Source organism: Crassostrea angulata, chromosome 5 (assembly GCF_025612915.1).
Source record: "Crassostrea angulata isolate pt1a10 chromosome 5, ASM2561291v2, whole genome shotgun sequence".
In the NCBI taxonomy this organism is placed as follows: domain Eukaryota; kingdom Metazoa; phylum Mollusca; class Bivalvia; order Ostreida; family Ostreidae; genus Magallana; species Magallana angulata.
This window is the reverse complement of record NC_069115.1, coordinates 59,049,202-59,071,590: the sequence shown is the minus strand read 5'-3', so window position 1 is coordinate 59,071,590 and position 22,389 is coordinate 59,049,202. Positions and strand designations below refer to the sequence as shown.

At 33.2% G+C, this 22,389-nt stretch overlaps 1 protein-coding gene across 3 annotated transcripts in view; it reads right to left on the bottom strand.

Annotated features, from left to right (window-relative positions):
• LOC128183203 (uncharacterized) overlaps positions 1–22,389 on the bottom strand; it is a 71,198-nt gene that overhangs the window by 41,613 nt on the left and 7,196 nt on the right. The window lies entirely within an intron of this gene.

Below are 22,389 nucleotides of genomic sequence, written 5' to 3'. Positions count from 1 at the left end.
GGCAGATAGTATCGATATTTCATTGTATCTTAAAAAACTAATCGGACGGAAGACATATTCGTTACTCGTAACGAGTTCTAGTTAAGGTCTTCCGTTTCCAACGGAAGACCTTATTGTTTTCGTACTGTTTCTTATTATTAGGGTCTTCCGTTTCCAACGGAAGACCCTCTTGTTATTCTACGGTTTCTTTTTCTTTATTCTTATTATTCTTTTTTTTCTTTTTCTGACTTTTTTGGAGCGTTATTTCTCAAAAACTACCCAACCGATTTGCACGAAATTTTTAGGAGTGATAGAACATCATCGTCGCTACATATTATTATATTTTTGCATGATGACGTCACTTCCGGTTTCAGATATAGATGATTTTGTAAATTTTTAAGGGTCATTTTGTCCACGCATCTCCTCCGAAACTAATCAAGATAGAAGCTTGAAATTTTCAGGGGTTTTAGATGAATGTCTGTAGATGTACCCCCATGCTTCCAATTATGAAAATTGCTCAAGGCCTAGAAGCTCGCATGAACCTGAAAATTAGCACAAAATTTTTCCATGAAATTTTTGCACATTTTCTGTAATACCTTTCGATGTGCACATAATTTGTTAAAACATGTAATGCAAAAGTTGTTTCAATTTTTACGAGCTTGCCTTTGATATCAGGAAAACGGGGCTGACCCCTCAAATTAGGGGCCAAGGGGGCTCTTAAGTCTTCTTACAATAACTCTTTACTGAACAATAATTTGTTATTAATTATATAAGCAAAAATGTTCATTGTACAGCTGTTTATCTATACAGTATCATACTTAAGTCATATGTTACGTAATTAAGGGTTTCAAGGGGCCAGAAGTTCAAAACTTTGATCATTAATATCTGAAAAAGGAGAAATATTTTTATAAGCATTGTAGAACAAAAGTTGCTTAAAATGGTGTTCTTGTCAATATGCTACCTTAAATGCTTTTGTTTATGACCCCATTTAGGAGTTAAAAGGTCGGCCCCTAAAACACATTCGTACAGATATCTCAAGAACGGTTAACATTTCATGAACACTTGTTGAACAAAATATGTTTAAATTTGCAAAACCTTAAATTTGATATCAAGAAAAAGGGGCTGGCCTCTCAAATTAGGGGCCAAAAGGGCTCTAATTTCTTTTAACAATAACTCTTTACTGAACAATATTTTGTCATTAATATAGAAGCAAAAATGTTCATTGTGCAGCTGTTCATCTATACAGTACCATACCTAAGTCATATATTACGTAATTAGGGGTTTCAAGGGGCCAGAACTCAAAACTATGATCATTAATATCTGAAAAAGGAGAAATATTTTAAAAAGCAATGCAGAACAAAAGTTGTTCAAAATAATGTTCTGAACAATATTAAACCAAAAGTTTTGTTGTTAGTGGCCCCGGTAAGGGGTTAAAGGGTCGGCGCCTAAAACACATTTGTACAGATATCTCGAGAACGGTTTACAATTCATGAACACTTGTAGAACAAAATATGTTTAGATTAGCGAGACCTTTTATTTGATATCAAGAAAAAGGGGCTGGCCCCACAAATTAGGGTGTACAAGGTCTTTTTATGATAACTCTTTTCTGACTAATAATTTGATATTTATTATAATGCAACAAAGCAGCTTTTATTAAGCTTAATAAAAAACTGAAATCTGTTTTAAAATCAGACGATGCATTACAGAGATATCGGAGTTTAAAAGTTGATTTTTCCGGAAATTTTGTTTCCGCGTCCTTGGTTTAAAAAATAGCGTAATGTTTATAGAAAAATTAACTCGTACCAAAAATAATTGTTAAGTCGTACTAAAACACATTCGGGCAATTTTGTTAAGTCGTTCTTGAAATCAATAAGGTTTTTGTTAAATCGTACTTAAAATCATTCGGGTTTTGTTAGGTCGTACCAGGAATAATTCGATTTTTTCATCTTTTTATTTTAGATACTCTTGTTATTGGTTTAAGAGTTCTGCTTCTTACAGGAACTTCCAGCTTTACTTCCGACATTAACGGAAGACCCACTCGTTGCTTTGCAACGAGCTTTGCTCTAGTTATTATTATTATTTTTTTCCAAATTTTGTGCATGCGATTTCTCCCAAACCATTCAACCGATTTCACTCATTTTTTCACAGATGATGGAACGTGACTTGAATTTTATATGTTTTTGAAATTTTTGACGTCGTCACTTCCGGTACCGATTTACGGCCGATTTTGTAATTTTTACGACCTATTTTGTGCAGAGATGATCTCAGAAACTATCAGAGATATGTGTTTGAAACTTTCAGAATATGTAGAATATAGCTTGAAGTTAGGCCCTATTAAATTTTATGCCAGTGGCTGTATTCCTTGGAGCTCACTGAGGCACGAAATTTGGGTACGAATTTTCATTCAAAATTTTCATATGTTTTGATCTGTATCTTTTTATCAGTTGATATTTTGTTAAGACATATATAACAAAAGTATTAGAAAATAAAAAGTTCTTACCAACAAAATCAAGAAAAAGGGGCTGGCCCCTTTATTTAGGGGCCAAAACACTCGTAAACTCTACTACAAATAACTTAAAAACGATAAAGATTTTGTGATGCATAATAGAAGCAAAGTTGTTGATCGTACCAATATCTATCAGGAAAAAACCATTGCCACTCCCATTTATAACGTAATTAAGGATTTTTAGGGGCCAAAGTACTTAAACTTTCACGCAATATAACTAGAGAGGTAGACATATTTTGTTAGCCATCATAGAAGAGAAAATGTTTGCATTAATGATTTAAATTGATTCCCTTTATCAAAACACGAATTTCTGTCCCCATTAAGGATCAAAAGGGCTGGCCCCAAAAATATTCAATCATTTGTATCTCAAAAATGAACAACAATTTTAGATGGGTGTAAGAACAAAAAATTGTTAGTATTCTTAAGACCTTTTCAAAGAAATCAAGAAAAAGGGGCTGGTCCCCTTTTTTTTTTGGGGGGGGGGGGGGGCAAAGGACTCGTTTAGTCTAATACAAATTACATAAAAATGATTAAGATTTCGTAATGCATTATAGAAGCAAAGTTGTTGATTGTAGCAATATCTATCTGGAAAACTCATTTCCACACCCATTTATTACGTAATTAGGGATTTGTATACATTATCGGAAAGTGTATGTGTGTGTGGGGGGGGGGGTAATTCTGAAATTGTATCGATTATTCATGGTATGATTAAAAACAGAAATCGCAAGGAAGACCTACTCGTTACTCGTAACGAGATCGTATCTAGTTATTATTTTTTTTCTTCCAAATTTTGTGCACGCGATTTCTCGAAAACTACTCAACCGATCTCAACAATTTTTTCACAGATGATTGGACATTATCTGAATTTTATATGTTTTTGAATTTTTGTCGTCGTCACTTCCGGTCCGGATTTACGGTCGATTTTATAATTTTTTACGACCAATTTTGTGCAGAGATGATCTCAGAAACGATTAGAGATATGAATTTGAAATTTTCAGGATAGGTAGAGCATGGTCTGAAGTTGTGCACTATTTAATTGTTTTGCAGCAGTGGCGCTATTCCTTGGAGCTCGCTTAGGCACGAAAATGGGGTACAGATTTCGAATCTAAATTTTCATATGTTTTGATCAGTATCTTTTTATCAGTTGATATTTTGTTAAGACACATAGAACAAAAGTAGTACAGAATCAAAAGTTCTTTCCAATAAAATCAAGAAAAAGGGGCTGGTCCCTTTAATTAGGGACCAAGAGACTCGTAAAGTCTATTACGAATGACTTGAAAACGATAAATATTTTGTTATGCATTATAAAATCAAAGTTGTTGATCTCTACATTATCAGTTTGAAAAAGTCATCGTCAGGTCCATGTTTGACGTAATTAGGGTGTTCATTCTTTATCTTAAAATGGGGGGGGGGGGGGGTAATTTTGAAATTGTATCGATATTTCATGGTATCTTTGAAACTAAAAAAAATAGGGAGACCTACTCGTTACTCGTAACGAGGTCGTATCTAGTTAAGGTCTTCCGTTTCCAACGGAAGACCTTATTGTTTTCGTACTGTTTATTATAAAAAATTTTTCCCAAATTTTGTACACGCGATTTCTCGAAAACTACTCAACCGATCTCAACAATTTTTTTACAGATGATGGGACATTATCTGAATTTTATATGTTTTTGAATTTTTGTCGTCGTCACTTCTGGTCCGAATTAACGGTCGATTTTGTAGCAGAGCTGATCTCAGTAACTATAGGAGATATGACTTAATAAGACATATAGAACAAAAGTAGTAGAGAATCAAAAGTTCTATCCAATAAAATCAAGAAAAAGAGACTCGTAAAGTCCATTACGAATAACTTGAAAACGATAAATATTTTGTTATGCATCATAAAATTAAAGTTGTTGATCTCTACACTATCGGTTTAAAAAAGTCATCGTCAGGCCCATGTTTGACGTAATTAGGGTTTTTATTCTTTATCTTCAAATTTGGGGGTGGGGGGGGTAATTTTGAAATTGTATTGATATTTCATGGTATCATTTAAACTAAAAAACGGAAGACCTTATTGTTTTCGTACTGTTTCTTATTATTATTTATTAAGGTCTTCCGTTTCCAACGGAAGACCTTATTGTTTTTCTTAGGTTTCTTTTTCCCTATTATTATTTTTTTTTTTTTTCTTACCGATTTTGTGCACGCGATTTCCCGGAAACGGCTCAACCGATTTACGTCAAATTTTCAGTTCTGATAGGTATTGATCTGAACCTTGTTGGAATTTTTTTTGTTGATGATGTCGCTTCCTGTCTTGAGATATTGTGGATTTATCAGTTTTTATAGGGGTATTTTGTGTGGAGAACTCCTCTTTTACTATTTAAGATATGATGTTGAACTTTTCAGGGCTGATAGACGAAAGACTGAAATAGTGTCTAATGGTCATTAATCATCTTTATCTCAAAGAGCGCCGAAGCTCGCCCGAGCTTGAAAATTAAGATAAAAAAGGCGTCATGAATTTTCTTGGTTTTCGTTGAATATCTCTTTTCTTGAAAGCATTTTGTTAAAACATGTAGAACAAAAAAACTTAAATAAATCAAGAGCTTTCATTTCAGATCATGTAAAAGGGGCTGGCCCTTCAAATTAGGGGCCGAGGGGGCTCTAGAGTCTTTTAATGATAACTTTTTACTGTGAAATATTTTGTGATGCGTTATAGAAGCAATTATGTTAATTCTTAGGTTATTAACCTAATTATGGCAATCATTTACTCCTATGTTACGTATTAGGGATTTTAAGGGGCCAAAAGTCCAAAACTTTGATGTTCAATATCTCAAAATAAAGAAACATTTGGATAAGCAATATTTAACAAAAGATGCTCAAATGTTGTGCTTAACAATCTGAAACCATAATTTCCTTGTTATGCGGTCCCTAAAAGGAGTTACAGGGTCGGCCCCTAAAACGACCCTCTCCAGATATCTCGAGAACGGTACAAAATTTGTAAACACTTTTTGAACAAAATGTGTTTGAATTGACAAGAGCTTTCATTTGAAATCATAGAAAAGGGGCTGGCCCATCAAATTAGGGGCTGAGGGGGCTCGAAAGTCTTTTAATGATAACCTTTTACCGTGAAATATTTTGTGATGCGTTATATAAGCAATTATGTTCATTCTAAGGTTATTTACCTATACATGGCAATCATTTACTCCTATGTTACGTAATTAGGGATTTTAAGGGGCCAGAAGTCCAAAACTTTAATGCTTAATATCTCAAAATGAAGAAACATTTGGATAAGCAATATTGAACAAAAGATGCTCAAAATATTGAGCTTAACAATAATCAACTATAATTTCTTTGTTATGCGGTCCCTAATAAGAGTTACAGGGTTGGCCCCTAACACGACCCTCTCAAGATATCTCAAGAACGTACAAAATTTGTAATTACTTGTTGAACAAAAAGTGTTTGAATTGACAAGAGCTTTCATTTGAAATCATGAAAAAGGTGCTGGCCCTTCTAATAAGGGGCTGAGGGGGCTCTAAAGTATTTTAATGATAACGTTTTACTGTTAAATATTTTGTGATACGTTATAGAAGCAATTATGTTCATTCTAATGTAATGTACCTGTACATGGCAATCATTTACTCTTATGTTACGTAATTAGGGATTTTAAGGGGCCAGAAGTCTAAGGCTTTGATGCTCAATATCTCAAAATGGAGGAAAACTTTGGAAAGCAATATTTAACAAAAGATGCTAAAAATATTGAGCTTAACAATGTACAACCATATATTGTTTTCATCTGGACCCTAAAAGGAGTATTAGGACCGGATATCAAAACGATATTTCCCAGATATCTAAAAAACGGTAACCAATTTCTAAATACTTATTAGTGGTACACAAAAATACCTTTTGACTAAAAGGAAAGAATAGGAGCTGATCCATCAAATAAGGGACACCAAAGGGATAGATAGTCTTTCACCCATTACTCATATATCCTGCCTCCTTTTCCGGATACGTTTCGCTGATGAAAGTCAAGAGTAAGGTCATTCCATATTCTAAAAATCAGACGGAAGACCTCCTCGTTGCTCGCAACGAGATCGTGTCTAGTTATTATTATTTTTTTTCCAAATTTTGTGCACGCGATTTCTCGAAAACTGTTCAGCCGATTTCAACCATTTTTTCCACAAATGATGAGGCATGATCTGAATTTTATATGTTTTTGAATTTTTTGTTGTCGTCACTTCCGATTTATGGGCCATTTTGTAGATTTTTATGACCTATTTTGTGCAGGGCTGATCTCAAAAACTATCAGAGATATGACTCTGAAATTTTCAGGATAGGTAGTCTATAGTTTGAAGTTGTGCACGATTGTGTTGTTTTACGCCAGTGGCGCTATTTTTGGAGCTCGCCTAGGCACGAAAATTGGGTACGAATTTTTATTCAAAATTTTCAAACGTTTTGATCTGTATCTTTTTATCAGTTAATATTTTGTTAAGATATATATAACAAAAGTGGTAGATAATCATAAGTTCTTTCCAACAAAATCAAGAAAAAGGGGCTGGCCCCTTAAATTAGGGGCCAAGAGACTTGTAAACTCTATTACAAATAACTTAAAAACCATAAGGATATTGTAAACAAGTATAGAAGCAAAGTTGTTGATAATACCAATATCTATTAGAAAAGATCATTGCCACGCCCATTTATTACGTAATAAGGGATTTTTAGAGGCCAAAGTACTTAAACTTTAACGCAATATATCTAGAGAAGTAGACATATTTTGTTAAGCATTATAGAAGAGAAAATGTTTGCATTGATGATTCTATTCGATTCCATTAATCAAAGCACCAATGTCTGTCCCCATTAGGGATCTACAAAGCTGGCCGCTAAAATATTCAAACATTTGTATCTCAAAAAGGTACAACAATTTAAGATGGGTGTAAGAACAAAATATGTTTGTATTCTTAGGAGCTTTTCAAAAATCAAGAAATAGGGGCTGGCCCCTTTAATTAGGGGCCAAGAGACTCGTAAACGCTATAACAAATAACTTAGAAACGATAAAGATATTGTTATCCATTATAGAAGCAAAGTTGTTGATAATACAAATATCTTTCAGGTAAAACTCCTTGCTACGCCCCTTTATTACGTAATAAGGGGATTTTAGGGGCCACAGTACTTAAAATTTGACGTAATATATCTAGAAAGGAGACATATTTTGTTATGCATTGTAAAAGAAAAAATGTTAACATTGATGATACTAATCGATTCCATTTATGAAATCATCAATGTCTGTCCCCATTAAGGATCTGGAGGGCTGGCCCCTAAAATAGTCAATCATTTTTATCTCAAAAAATAACAACAATTTTAGATGGGTGATACAACAAAAAATGTTAGAATTCGTGGGACTTTTTGAATGAAAACACGAAAAAGGGGCTGGCCCCTTAAATTAGGGGCCAAGAGACTCGTAAAGTCTTTTACACATACCTTAAAACAATCAAGATTTTGTAAAGCATTATAGAGGCAAAGTTGTTAATCGTAACAATATTAGTTTGTAAAACTCATTGCAACACCCATTAAAGACGTAATTAGGGATTTTAGAGAACTGAAACCTTAAATCTTTAATGTGCTGTATGTAAAAAAGAAAATACTTTGTCATGCATTTTAAAGGATATTAACAATCGTATACATAATCTGAAAGGGAAAGGTTGAGTGAAAATTCTGAAATTTCATTGATATTTTAATCGTATCGTTTAAAAAATTGAACGGAAGACCTACTCGTTACTCGTAACAAGATCGTATCTAGTTATTATTATTTTTTTCCACGAATTTTGTGCACGCGATATCTCGAAAACTGTTCGGCTGATTTCGACTATTTTTTTCACAGATGATTGCCATTTGTCATAATTCTAGAAGTTTTCTGAAATTTTGAAATCGTCACTTCCGGTTCCGATTTACGGCCGATTTTGTAAATTTTTACGACCAATTTTGTGCAGACATAAACTCAGAGACTATTAGAGAAGTGAATGTAAAATTTCAGGAAAGGTATACCATTGTTTGAAGTTGTGCACAATGCAGTTTTTTTACGCCAGTGGCGCAAAGTTTAGGAGCTCGCCTGGGCTCTAAAAATGGATACGAATTTTGAATCAAAATTTTCATACGTTTTGATCTGTATTTTTTTATGAGTTGATATTTTTTTAAAGACGTATATAATAAAAGTGGTACAAAATTAAAAATTCTTTCCAACAAAACCACGAAATAGGGGATGGACCCTTAAATTAGGGGCCAAGACACTCGTAAACTCTATTACAAATAACTTAAATACGATAAAGATTCTGAAATGCATTATAGAAGCAAAGTTGTTGATCGTAACAATATCTATCAGGTAAAATCATTGCCACGCCCATTTATTACGTAATTAGGGATTTTGAGAGGCCAAAGTACCTAAACTTTGACGCAATATATCTAGACAGAGGCCCATGGGCCACATCGCTCACCTGAGGAACAATAGGTATGATAAAATCAGCTTAATAAAGTCATAATACAAACAATCTGGACAATGTACAATAATACATGTAGATCCTGTATAAATAAAATCCATTTTTCCCCTGGATATTCTTATGTTAATAATCATTAGTCCCTTTTCTAACAGGATGATTTTATAGTCATATCACATGTTGAGTATTGCAGTTCTCAAAAAGATCCTGAATAATTGTTTATATATGGGATATAAAGCTACATCAAACTCTGAACCTTCTTGTGAGGCCGAAGAATTGTCCTGACGCCAAAGTCTTAACAATTATAAAGAATCATCTGGCTGATTAGTTTCTGAGAAGAAGATTTTTAAGATTAACTCTATATATTCCTATGTAAAACTTAAACACAACCCCCCCCCCCATTGTAGCCTCACCGTACCCCCAGGGATCATGATTGTCACAACTTTGAATCTACACTACCTGAGGATGCTTTCACACAAGTTTCAGCTTTCCTGGCTGATTAGTTTCTGAGAAGAAGATTTTTAAAGATTTACTCTATATATTCCTATGTATAACTTCGACCCCCCATTGTGGTCCCACCCTACCCCCGGGGGTCATGATTTTCACAACTTTGAATCTACACTACCTGAGGATGCTTCCACACAAGTTTCAGCTTTCCTGGTTTTCTGGTTCTTGAGAAAAAGATTTTTGAAAATTTCTCGAACTTTTTCATTAATTTCTAATTATCTCCCCTTGAAATCGGGTGTGGCCCTTAATTTTCACAACTTTGAGTCCCCTTGGCCCAAGGATAATTTGTGCCAAGTTTGGTTGAAATTGGCCCAGTAGTTCTTGAAAAGATGTTGAAAATGTGAAAAGTTTACGGACAGACAGACAGACGGACGACAGACAAAATGTGATCAGAATAGCTCGCTAGAGCTTTCAGCTCAGGTGAGCTAAAAAGGAGACATATTATGTTAAGCATTGTAAAAGAGAAAATGTTTGCATTGATAATTCTAATCGATTTCATTATTCAAAACACCAATGCCTGTCCCCTTTAAGGATCTAGAGGGATGGCCCCAAAAATATTCAATCATTTGTATCTCAAAAATGATCAACAATGTTAGATGAGTGTAAGAACAAAAAATGTTAGTATTCTTAAGACCTTTTCAAAGACATCATGAAAAAGGGGCTGGCCCCTTAAATTAGGGGTCAAGCTACTCATGAACTCTATTACAAATAACTTTAAAACAAACAAGATTTTGTAATGCATTATAAAAGCAAAGTTATTGATCGTAATACTATCCATCAGGTAAAATCAATGCCACGCCCATTTATTACGTAATTAGGATTTTTGAGGGGCCAAAGTACTTACACTTTGACCTAATATATCTAGAGAAGGAGACATATTTTGTTGAGCATTGTAAAAGAAAAAATGCCTGCATCAATGATATAAGCCGATTCCATTAATCAAAACACCAATGTCTATCCCCATTAAGTATCTAGAGGGCTGGCCCCTAAAATATTCTATCATTTGTATCTCAAAAATGATCAACAATTTTAGATGAGTGTAAGAACAAAAAATGTTAGTATTCTTAAGACCTTTTCAGAGACATCATAAAAAAGGGGCTGGCCCCTTAAATTAGGGGTCAAGCTACTCGTGAACTCTATTACAAATAACTTTAAAACAAACAAGATTTTGTAATGCTTTATAAAAGAAAAGATGTTGATCGTTACAATATCCATCAGGTTAAAACAATGCCACGCCCATTTATTACGTAATTAGGGATTTTGAGGGGCCAAAATACTTAAAGTTTGACGCAATATATCTAGAGTAAGAGACATATTTTGTTAAGCTTTGTAGAAGAGAAAATGTCTGTATTTATGATACTGATCGATTCCACTAATTGAAACACCAATTAAATGTCTCCATAAAGGATCTAATGTTGCCCCCTAAAATATTCAATCATTTGTATCTACAAAATGAACAACAATTTAAGATAGGTGTAAGAACAAAAATGTTAGTAGTTTTGAAACCACCTGAATGAACTTAAGCAAACGGGACTGGCCCCTTCAATTAGGGGCCAAGACACTCGTAAAACCTCTTACACGTAACTTTAAATCGATCAAGATTTTGTAATACATTATAGAAGCAAAGTTGTTGATCGTAAAAATATCAGTTTGTGATACTCATTGCCACACCCTTTGACGACATAATTAGAGATTTTAGGGAACTAAAATCTTAAATCTTTAATGTGCTGTATGTGAAAAAGCAAAACACTTTGATAAGTATTGTTAAAGATATTGACAATCGTATAAATTATCTAAAAGAGAGGGGTTGAGAGGAAATTCTAAAATTTCATTGATATTTTAATCTTCTCGTTTAAAAATTGAACGGAAGACCTACTCGTTACTCGTAACGAGATCGTATATAGTTATTATTATTTTTTCTCACAAATTTTGTGCACGCGATATCTCGAAAACTATTCGGCAGATTTCGACCATCTTTTCACAGATGATTGCCAGTGCTCATAATTTTAGATGTTTTTTGAAATTTTGAAATCGTCACTTCCAGTTCCGATTTACGACCGATTTTGTAAGTTTTTACGACCCATTTTTGCAGACATAAACTCAAAGACTATCAGAGATATAATTATGAAATTTTCAGGATAGGTAGACCATTGATTATACTAATCGATTCCACCAATCAAAACACCAATGTCTGTCCCCACTAAGGATCTAGAGGGCTGGCCCCTAAAACATTCAATCATTTGTATCTCAAAAAGATAAACAAATCTAAATAGGTGTAAGAACAACAAATGTTAGAATTTGTGAGACCTTTTGATTGAATTCAAGAAAAAGGGGCTGGACCCTTAAAGTAGGGGCCAAGACGCTCCTAAACTCTTTTATAGATAACTTTAAACTGATAAAGATTTTGTAATGCATTATAGAAGCAAAGTTGTTGATCGTAACAATATATATCAAGTAAAATCATTGCCACGCCCATTTATTACGTTATTTGGGATTTTTGGGGCCAACGTCCCGAAACTTTGACGCAATATATCTAGAGAAGGAGACATATTTTGTTAAGCATTGTAGAAGAGAAAATGCTTGCATTGATAATTCTAATCGATTCCATCAATTCAAACACCAATGTCTGTCCCCATTGAGGATCTAGAGGACTGGCCCCTAAAATATTCAATCATCTGTATCTAAAAAATGAACAACAATTTAAGATACGTGAAAGAACAAAAATTGTTAGTATTTCTGAGACCTTTTGAACAAACGCAAGAAAAAGGGGCTGGCCCCTTACATTAGGGACCAAGACACTCGTAAAGTCTTTTTCACATACCTTGAAAACGATCAAGATTTTGTAATGCATTACCGAAACAAAGTTGTTGATCGTAAAAATATCAGTTTGTGATACTCATTGCCACACCCTTTGACGACATAATTAGAGAATTTAGGGAACTAAAATCTTAAATCTTTAATGTGCTGTATGTGAAAAAGCAAAACACTTTGATAAGTATTGTTAAAGATATTGACAATCGTATAAATTATTTGAAAGGGAGCGTTTGAGGGGGAATTCTGAAATTTCATTGATATTTTAATCTTCTCGTTTAAAAATTGAACGGAAGACCTACTCGTTACTCGTAACGAGATCGTATCTAGTTATCTATAATGTTTATGTTGTAATAAACATTAGAATGATGTTTTGCATAATTATTGAAGAGAACTGGTTAATTAAATCTTAGATGCACCTCGGGTATGAAGAGTTTTTTCCCCTTTTTTAACAGTGATAATGACGTCAAAGTTCACTTAAACACTTGATTTTAGGTTTATTGTCTTTTTCAAAGCGCTAAGCATAGCTGCAGCGCTTTTTGTCATCAGATTTCTAAACTTACTTTCATTTTCGTTTTCGCATTTCCGATATACCGCCACCTATTGGCGTCAACAATATTAATTTTACGCAGACTAGAGATAGAAACAGAGGATTAGTCTTTTTATATGCTTACATAGCTTTCAGCACGAACGGGAGCCAGGCTAAATTATGAAAGAAATTATGGGGTTTCTTATTACTTTGGCAGGGGCGAGATTTAGTTCTCTTGAAGAATAAAGTTATTTTGAGTATAATAAAATATTTGTAACTAAAAATATGCAACATTTAAATGAAAGTATAAAGTATGGAAAATGACATAGAAACAAAGGAATAGTCTTTATATATGCTTATGTAGCTTTCAGCACGGACGGGAACCAGGCTAAGTTATGAAAGAAAATATGGGGTTTCTTTTTACATTTGCAGGGGCGAGATATAGTTCTCTTATGTAGCTTTCAGCATGGATGGGAACCAGGCTAAGTTATGAAAGAAAATATAGGGTTTCTTTTTACATTTGCAGGGGCGAGATATAGTTCTCTTGAAGAATAAAGCTATTTCAGTAAAACAAAATATTTGTAACTAAAATTTGCCACAATTTAATAAAAGTATGGAAAATGACGGTCTTTTTTAAACAAAATAGTCGCTGTTAAAGCTGTTTAACATATTCAAACTTTTTATGCGGAGAAATACATTATTTTTCTCCATCGAACGAGAAGATAATATTGTGGGCGGTGGGCTGAACAAGATCGACTAAACAACGAATTATATTGAAATATGTTGAGAAGTGGGCAGTAGACCGAACAATTAAGGTAAATACTTAACAAATATACGACGTTGTGGCGGAACATTTGAAAGTTATTAGATTGTATGATATCCACCGCAGGCTCTTTTGTCAACAACAGTACTGTCCTGCATTTTTTGCTGTAGGCCTATGATTACCAGGCCCATAGGTCTCTAGGGTTTGAACTTAATTCATTTAGATTTCTATACCATTTGCTAACGTTTAAGGAGCATGATAATGATTTTACTTAAAATTTATATTTCTGTTCTTAATTTTTATAATGCTATAGGCCTATTAAGGCATTTTCAGTTTAAGTTGAATGCGAGCTGCGGAGCTCTGTATCTTGCGTATGAATAATTCTACCACTGACACTCAAATTTTAGTTGATTATTAGAAATGCATTACTTAAGCATTGTACAGCACCAGACCAACCCCATACATGGATAGTATTACTGTTAAGGTTGTTAAGAAGGGGCATGTTGCAAAATTTACAGATGCTAACGGGCAAAAGGCAGAGTTACTCAACTTCAGTATCGCAGATCAATCAGGACCTATTGATTTCGTCAACTTCGGAAAGATGTGAATAACTTTAAGTTTATTACTTTTGCATATTGTGATTTGCAAAAATTTGATTTAGACAGGACAAATTGTTAGATTATTTTTCGACAATCAAAACCATTGCACTGAATTTTTTCAGAAATAGGACAGACATTTTGATAACATAGAACTGGAGAATTTAGTAAGCGTTTGTAAGAACTTATAATAGAATTAACAAATAAATGTCAAGTGAAAATAACAGAATTAACAAATATATTTCAAGCGAAAATTTTCATTGCATTTAGAATATTTTAAGAAAAACCTAGTACCTACAACAAAACCAAAATAACAGGAAGGCAAGGAGAAACTGCATGAGATCAGAACAATTAAAACAATAAAAGAAGAGCAGTGAATTTCAGAAATATTTAACCTGTTAACATTTGAATACAAATAATTAACTTAAAATTGAATAGCTATTGAGAAAAACAACACTAATCAATTAAGGAAAAAGAAAATGGCGAATATTAAGAACAAAATAATAATTAAAACAATTTCAAAAGATCAAATTTATAACAAGAAGGAAATTATTAACTTAATTAAACAATTGAGAACAAAGACTGAGAGGAATTTTGAGATCAATTTTGAACAATTGAGAACAGGGAAATTATAATACATTGACAATATAGAAATATTAAACAACAATTGTGAGCACATTTTGAGAAATTGAGATATATTGAGAACAAATTGAACAAATGTCAAAAAAAAAAAAAACTGAAACAATTTTTGAGAGCAAATAATTTGAGAATCATTGAGAACAGATACTGAGACAAAATATTTAGTATTATATATTTGAACAACATAGAAAATAATACTAGAACAATTGGGAACAGAAACTTTGAGAAAATTGACAACAATATTAGAACAATTGACAACAATATAAAGGACAACAAATTGAACAACTGAAAACAGAGAATATAACGATTGCTTTATTCAATGTGAAAAGTTTTGTACTTCATGTTATGCAGTTAAATGGCTGGTGTATCAGTTTCAGTAGTAAATCAAAGAAAAATTGTATATGCAGACTTTTATCAAGGCAATGGGCATTTCTCAAGATGCTTGCGTTTCTGATTAACAACATCTATGCAGTTTTTGGAAATCAGGTCTTCCAACAATCTGTTGGAATTCCCATAGGTACTAATTACGCTCCATTGTTAAACACGTTTTTGACTCGCATAGCAGAGGATCTGATGGATTGCGTTGCCCAGATGGAACAGCTGTAATAACAGTATTTTATTCGCTAGAGAATATTTGTTTACTTCTGAGAAATCTGTGTGTGTCTTTGAATCAATTCCTCTTTAAAAAGTGCAATATGAACTTTGTTTGTTCCAAATTAACAATGGCAAAAAGAGGAAAAGAGGAGCAGTAGATACAACTTGTACATTAGATTTACAATGTCATTTAGTAAAACCTGTTGCAGAGCAAAATGAGTCCATTTCTGAATGTGAAACATTAATAACAGAAAGTCAAACTTTACACATAACTTATAGTTCTCCTCCAGAACATGTAAATATTATGGTTTCTGATCAAATTGATTCTGAGCATGAAATACTAGACATAAATCCACTCATTACTGAAATAAATGTACACCATAATTCTAGTACATGTAGCAATGAAAAAAGAATTGAAAACAAAATTCAAAGCTTTTACAAAAAAGTGTCCCATGGTCCAGTTTATGTGGTTCTTGTTGTACCCAGACATGGTTCAAAGAAAGTGTGCACAATGCAATCATCTTCAAAATTCTTCACTTGCAATGAAGTGTTTGACAGGATTTATCAGTGTAGATAACATTGAATGGGTTTGCAATACAGGTTACAACAATATAAAGGCAAACACAGTTCCAGCTTTGGTTGTTGCAAACGGAATGGGATTTCCTCCTAAACCTTAAGAGTTGTTCATAACTGAATTAGAAGAAAGGTTAATAAGCCCCAGAATTCCTGTCATGCAACTTGTTGAAAAACCCCGTGCAAGTCAAAAAGTTTACGTGGAAATATTGTAAATGTTCCGTCAGATGTTACAACAACAGTCACCACATTACCAAGAATACTATCTGACTCTGAAACCATACAAGTCAAATTAAAGAGGAAACAAAGTTTTAAATATTGTGTATTGCAGGAAGCTACCTAACAAATGTATTAAAGCTCTTCAATGGCTGTTACAAAATAGTTTTTTTGTTTCAAAGTCAGGGAATTACTATCAGGACTGGAACATACAGTTAGAGCAACAGGACTGGTTAGGATTTGATATTGAGAATAACAAGGAGCCTGATTTTCAAAGTAAAACAGATCAACAAGAATCATTAAGTGTGAAGAAGGAAAATGAAGATAATGAGTGCTTTTCAGATGATACAAACTCTGATGTAAGGACAGAAGATCCTAATTTTGAAAGTAGACTGACTGGCAATACCGATACATTGTTGCATCTAATTGATGTGCGATCCTTATGTAAAACCATGTCATTTTCACCTAGTGAAGGACAGACTACTCTTGGATTGTACCAAAACAAATATGCAGAAATATTATCATTCCCCACAATTTATTGTGGTCAACTGAGCCCTGAAAATAATGACCATGATACTCCTGTTCATTATAGCTTCATATGTAAATGGGAACTGCGTAGCATTGACAGGCGTGCAGCAAGTTCTATCCCAAATATTTTCTTCAAACTGAAGAAAATTCAGGTAAAGCAAACTCATGATAAAGTTTCTCCAGCAATGCGAAAATGTCAGACTGGAAGGTTACTGTTAGAGATGTACTCAACCCTTGGGAATTTGATAATATTGTAAGACTAAATGCGCGGCTCACCAGCTTACTAGGAAAATGCAAAAAAAGATCTCTTTGCAATGATCAGACAGCTTGGCATACCTTCTTGGTTTTGCTATTTGTCAGCTGCTGAGAGTAAGTGGATTGACTTGCTTAAAACATTAGGTAAATTTGTAAAAGAAAAAAAAGTTTACAGATAATGACATAGAAAACCTGAAAGATGTGAGCTCATCCAAGCAGATCCAATAACTTGCACAAGATACTTCAATCACAGGGTGCAGGCATTTATATCTGATGTATTGAAGTCACCCATGGCTCCACTCGGAACTGTGTTGGACTATTTCTATCCTGTAGAATTCCAGCAAAAATGTTCACCCAACATTCATATGCTTGTTTTGATAGAGGGTGCACCCAAGTTTGGTAAAAACAGTGATGAAGAAATTGCTGAGTTTGTACACCAAAATTTTACGTGTGAAAGAAATAAAAACATACCAAAATTAATTAACTATCAAACTCACAGGCATGCCAGAACTTGCAGAAAAAAGAGACAAAACATTTGTCGTTTTGACTTCTTTTTGCCTCCTATGTCCAGCACTCAAATATTAGAACCATTAGAACAGTTAAAAAAGGAAAATATCCAGATATTGCAAAAGAGTATGATAAAAATTTGTTTTGAATGAATTGAAATCAGGTGAAGAGATAACATTTCCTGAATTTTTGAAGGCATTAAACATGAATGAAAATTTGTACGTAAGAGCAATTAGATCGTCTTTCAATACCCCAAAGGCATTTTTTAAAATGAATTTTTCAGAAATAAGGGTTAATGCATACAACAACTTCATTCTTAGATGTTGGGAAGCAAATATTGATGTGCAGTTCATTCTAGATGCTTACGCATGTGCTGCTAATGTAGTTTCTTATATATCAAAATCACAAAGGGGAATATCAAACCTCATGTATGAAGCATGCTAAGAAGCCCGACAAGGAAACACAAATTTGCAACAAGTACGCCATATTGGAAATAAGTTTCTTTCATAAGTTGAAAAAAGTGCATAAAAGACAGTATATTTAGTTTTGCAGTTACCATTGCGCTCATATACCAGATCTTTTGTTTTCATCAATACCTCACCTTGTGAAACTCGTACTTTCCTGTTAAAGCCTTATGATGTTTTAGCGGACATGCCAGAGAACTCAACTGATATTCAGTCTGATAATGCTCTGCAAAGAAACCAGCGTCGGCCAAGAGTGCTACAAGAGCTCTCTATCAGACTGACATGATGACATTAAAGCAGTATTATGTGCTCCAAAAGGAAAAGCTGCACACAACATTGGTGGCCACACGATTCATTCCCTATATTGTATTCCAGCAAATCAAATCTGAAATTCAAACCATTATATGTACAGCAGCTAGACACATTCCGCGTAAAATTTCGATCCCTGAAAGTGGTATTCATAGATGAAATATCCATGGTTGGAAACAAAATGTTTAACTTTATCAACTTAAGACTTCAGGAAATATTTGCAACAGAACAACCCTTTGGAGGTGTGAGTATTATTGCTTAAGGAGATCTGTTACAGTTAAAGCCAGTATTTGATAATTGGATATTCAAACAATTGCAAGATGGATATGGACCTCTTGCAACAAATCTTTGGCAAAATTACTTCAAAATATTTTGATTGACAGACTTTATGCGACAGAAGAAAGATGGCAATTTTGCAGAATTGTTAAATAGGTTAAGAGAGGGAATGCAAACAGACAATGATATTGCCCAGTTAAAGCAAAGGATGATATCTAAACGTACGGTCAATTCAAATCATCTTTGCAACATTTATATATAATTAATGCTCAAGTTGACTTGCACAACATGGAAGCATTTGAAAGAGCTGATAATGAAAGAAAATGTACCGTTCCTGCTATATATACCGTTGCTGGTGATGCCAAAGAGCAATCCAAGACCAACATTTTAAACAAAGTGCCTGATGATCCTTCAAAACAATGGGATTGGTAGGTAGACTGTTGATTGTTGAAAACCTGCCTGCAGAAATCTGTATAAATGTTGATGTTGAGGATGGCCTTACAAATGGTATGTATTGTATTGTAAAGAAGCTAGATTTCAGAGTAGAAAACTCCAGTCGCTGTAGCATAATCTGGGTTGAATTTGAAGTTTGCTAATTGGACCCAAAATTCGGGAAAAGTATACACATTTGTATACCCTAGGTTGTAATAAGACATGGACCCAAATTCTAGAAATAACTAGAAACTTCAACGGTGGTCGGATTCGAAATGCTTTTGTTATTTGTAGACAGTTCCCATTACGCCTGGCATGTGCAAAAACTATTCACAAATCACAAGGATCAACAAAGCAGTCCTTCATTCTTGCAATCGAAAAACTGAACACATGCATTATGTTGGCCTGAGTCGCATTAGAAAATTAGATGATGTCCACATCCTGGATTTAAATGAAAAAAGATTACAGTCTCTATGCATGTCATCGAAGAAATGAACAGATTAAGAACAGACTCCATGTTGCATTCCTGTGTGCCAATTTTGAAAGATATCTCTGACGATATAAAGATTGTATATCATAATACTAGGTCTCTTTATTTGCACATTCAAAAACTATTACATGAAAAAAAAATATACATGCAAGTGACATAATTACAATATCTGAAAGCAGACTAAAAGATACTAACAGAAATATGGTTTATGAGCTACCGGGTTTCCACATCCACCGATTTGATGAAACTGATGCAACTAATGGTAAAAGGTCATACAGAGGAATTGCTGTGTATTCCAAATTAGAGTTTATAGATATAAAGAAATTATTCTTAAGTGAAAATGTTGAATCTGTGCTAAGTTGTTTCTGTCACAATAAAAAATTGTATCAAGTTGTTTTTCTATACTGTTCACCTCAAAAAACCAGTCTGTCAAAACTCTGCAATATCCTTCATCACTTGCTTAAGATCCTTGACATTGATAAGCCTATCATCATAATTGGAGATACAAATGTAGACGGTCTGAAAACTTTGAGATGATTTTTGGACAGTAACAGTTTGCAACAGCTTATTCAGACCTCAACAACAGCTTATGGCAGTTGTTTAGACCATCTGTACACAAACATGAAGTCTCAGCTGCTACTTTAGAGTCCTATTACTCTGATCACAAACAAATTGTTGCTTATTTACCTTACACATGGAATTTTGCAGTTCAATTCTTGCTTATTTTTCTTAAGCAAGATCCAAAATGCAATCATCAAATTATCATGTAACAGTAATAGAGTTGATTTCTCTGCAGCAAGTAAACACATCATGCGTATATCAAATTAATTAATTAAAAATTACTTATGCCATATATATAAAAAATTCAAATTCAATAACAACACATTCTTTTTTTTTCAAAGAAACAGACATGCAAAACAGACATTCAATCATACACACACATACACACTTATGAGTAAACACTGAAATTTATTATTTTGTGGCTACTTGCTTACATGGGAAAAAAATTAAGTATAAAAAAAAAAGTATTCATGATACAGTGTAATAAAAATAAATCAGATATCAGCAGCCAAGATATCTTTCCAACTATCCCATAAGTTTTCAAAATATTGTAGTTTACCAGTTTGTATTGCAGCATTTCTTTCAATATTGTATTTTAGTTTTAAGTGACAGAAAAAACCAATCAAACATGGAGTCTTATTTGACATAAGACAACAAAAAATATATATTGTTTCATATACAGAATTATAAAATTAAGTACTTTGTTATGAAATGACAATGGAAGTTGGCCAAGTATAATATTAGACATATTAAATCCAATTCTTTCAGAGGTCTTTCTATAAATGTATAAACTAAGTTCACTCCACAGGGTATGTATTTTCTCACAGGAAATAAAAACATGTATTATTGTTTCCACATTGTTTTTTCAAAACCCACATGTGTCGGTATTTTTAATATTGATTTTTTTAAGGCAGTATCCAACTGGAAGATTTTGTGTAAAATTCTAAATTGAAGCCATGGTACAGAAGAATCTTTGGTAGTTTTAAAACAAATCATAAAAATAGCATATACAGTAAGATCTTCAACATTATAATCTGTTAGATATGTTTTCCATCTGGTTACAGCAAATGGAACAACCACATTTTTATTCAAAACATTATAAATAATTTTTGTACACTTTTCATGGTGTATGATTGTCTGGAAAAAAATGGTATACATGGATTAGGATTTCTTTGAACAGAAGTCCTGTCAATGTTAGACATTTTTAAAAACTTAAAAATTGCTGATTTAACACTGTTGTATTGCATTAAACATATATTCTTGAGATTGTATTTACATTTAAATTCTTTATAACTTAAAAAATTACAATTTTCATCATTAAAATCTTGTATGACCTTTACACCATTCTTGTACCAGGTTTTTATGAAAACATATTTATTTGCTATGAGTATTTTTTAATTGTACCACACCGGAGACTTTAAAAGATTATCTTTTGCCTTTGGGTGATCAATATAGGTAATAATAAAACATAACCATGAATTTAACACATCTTTCCAAAAATCATTGTTTACCTTGTGTAAACATTCAATTACAAAACTATCACCAAAATCAAACAATTTCTTAAAAACTCATTTCCATAAATGGTAAATAAAAAATCCATCCATGGTTTTTGTGATTTTGTAATCCTTTTTATCCATGAACATTTGAGAGATATTATAAAATTGTTAATGTCAACCATTTTCAACCCTCCTGATGAATAGTCCTGTGTAATGACTGACCTCTTAACTTTATCGATTTTAGATTTCCACAGAAGTTCAAAAAAATTATTAAGGTATGAAATTGTTTCTTTCTTTGGATTTGGTAGTGAAATGAATAAATGATTTAGTTTCGATATGAGCAAACTTTTAATAACAGCAACTCTACCAATGGGAGTAAGAAGTCGTCGTTTCCATTGCTCTACCAGAGCTATAATTTTTGGAATTTGTAAATTATAATTCATATCGGCAATATTATGAAGATTTACTGAGAACTAAATTCCTAAAAGGTTGAATGTTGTTGACCCCCAATCCAATTTCCATCTTGTGTGATGATAAACCTGATCTGAAAATTTCTTTTGATCCAATCCAAATAATCTTTGTCTTGGATGTATTTATTTTAAAACAAGAAAAACTAAAAAAAAATTCTATGGTTTCAAGAGCTGCAAAAAGTGATTTTGGTGAACCATGCAGGACTAGTGCATATTGTGATATCTTATGTTCAATATCATTACTAAAAATACCTTTAATATTTTTGTTTTGTTTAATCATTATTACTAAAATTTCTGCACACATGAAAAATAAATATGGAGCGACAGGGTCTCCTTGCCTGCATCCCCTTTGTACAACAAACTGTTGTGATAAATGGCCGCACTGTAACATAGCAGCATGGAAGTTTGTATTTAAAATCTTAAT